Here is a 1,861-nt window from a genome sequence, read left to right as displayed (position 1 = left end):
TTTAGGTGTTTTTCTAATACATTGATATTTGCATCTTCCTTCCTAGCCTGCATGTTTGACTATCTTACAGGCTGCATGTAATAAGTATCACATCAGGGCCCTTCTTCTACTCAATTCACAACTGTTCTATCACGACATAGATAAGAAAGCTGCATCTGCTTTTGTTGTGTAGTGGTAATCAGGTTTACCTGACGTGTGAAAGCCCCATGCTTTGAAAGTACACAGTAACAAAGAAACCGATGACTTTTATAAAAAGGTGTCATGTGTGTCTCTTACTTTGCACAAAAAGTGCCAGAGATGACTTCATTTGCAGTCACTTGAAAAGTAGGGATTCTCCAATAAATGGTAAATGGTTGAAATAAATCTGAAGAAATGCATGACATACCTGTGTGTGTGTGTGTGTGTACGCATGTATGTATATATAGGGAGAGAGAGAGCGTCAATATAAACAGACTTTATTTCAATCAAGCTGTCTTTTCTATCCTTCAGGAGCAGAATGTTCTGATCATCAGCGCTCCAGAATGTAGTGTTTTCTTGGCAAGCATCACATATTGTGATGTTTTAGCTAAAAGTTCCATATCCTATAGACTGATATATTCCTCTGTACTTGTACCTTGGGGATTCATCAAAACCTGGCATCATAAGCAGCTTTCTACTGCCACAGACTGGACAGCGAAACAATTTAAAATATCCCAGAAAAAGAAAATAAGCATGCTTAATCAGAGCTTTCTGGACAGGAAGGACATTTGAGCAAGTGAGGAATGAGCACTGCTTTTGTTAATTTGCATAGGCAGAATAGAGACTTCTGGGAAAAGGCCGAAATTACAGTCACAGAAAATGGCTGCATCTATAGAGAACGCTAAGAAGTGTTGGCAGCTTTTCCTCTGACCCTGGCCACTTTTACAAGCAATCCTATGATAGTCAGCAGGACCCACCCTAAAAAGGAAGGGGCATCCACTTGGACCCTTTCCACCTTTTCTAAATCTCGCCTGATCGAGCCTGATTGAGCACTGATTGAGCAGATAAGCACATGTCATTCTCATTTCAGAAAGGTATTGGTTAGCTTGCTGCTAGCAGCTCAGTTATGTTATGATGTTAGAGGCTATGCAAGGAATGCTTTAGTCCAGCGATATGCAGTTTTTATTGCGCCTTGCATTCAGCAGGAAGATCTTTAGCTTGAATCTGTGGCCTAGGTATTCACCTTGGTATTTCTTTTGGCACAAAGTGAAGGAGTATTTAAGAGAAAATGCACAATGTGTTTCTTATGTTGTTATGAACAACTTGTTACTCTTTCTCATTAAGCTTCAGCCACTGAAGAAATATATAAATAAGGGCTGACTTCCTGTAAGACGTGTCCAAAGCTGGGACGGAATAAAAGGAGACACTTGTAAATGATAGTGCTATCGTTTGAGAAAGGGTAAGTTGAGACTGACTTTCATGCGTATTCACAGACCAAGCATCATAAAGATACCAGCATGATCTTCATTGCGGGCTTAGAGCCGGTATTAGCTTTTGAGAGGTAAGAGGATTTTGAGGGCTCGTTGGTCTAGGGGTATGATTCTCGCTTTGGGTGCGAGAGGTCCCGGGTTCAAATCCCGGACGAGCCCTTTTCTTGGTACTCTTTTCAAGTTGTTTTGAAGTTTGCGTTTCAAAACCAACATCAATTTTTTCTTTGCAGTAGTGGATAATTCTTTGCTAGAGTCTCATGCTTCAGCCCTGCCCAGTCTGAGCTAATACCAAACATCTGGTCTTGCATGGCATGTACGAGCGTTCAGCTAGGGATGTCGGGCAGGTTGCATGAAAGAAATCTAAAGCCAGAGGCCCATGGAATAGCCAGTTCGGAGCAGTTTCATTACAGAAA

The 1,861-nt window shown here is 41.3% G+C and overlaps 1 non-coding gene across 1 annotated transcript; it reads left to right on the top strand.

Moving 5' to 3' along the window:
* The first annotated feature begins 1,535 nt into the window (after positions 1–1,535).
* TRNAP-UGG (transfer RNA proline (anticodon UGG)) lies at positions 1,536–1,607 on the top strand. The gene has a single exon. It is a non-coding gene; the product is annotated as a tRNA-Pro (tRNA).
* Positions 1,608–1,861: the final 254 nt, after the last annotated feature.

Source organism: Triturus cristatus, chromosome 8 (genome assembly GCF_964204655.1).
Source record: "Triturus cristatus chromosome 8, aTriCri1.1, whole genome shotgun sequence".
Taxonomy (NCBI): Eukaryota; Metazoa; Chordata; class Amphibia; order Caudata; family Salamandridae; genus Triturus; species Triturus cristatus.
This window is presented reverse-complemented; position numbering and strand designations above follow the sequence as displayed.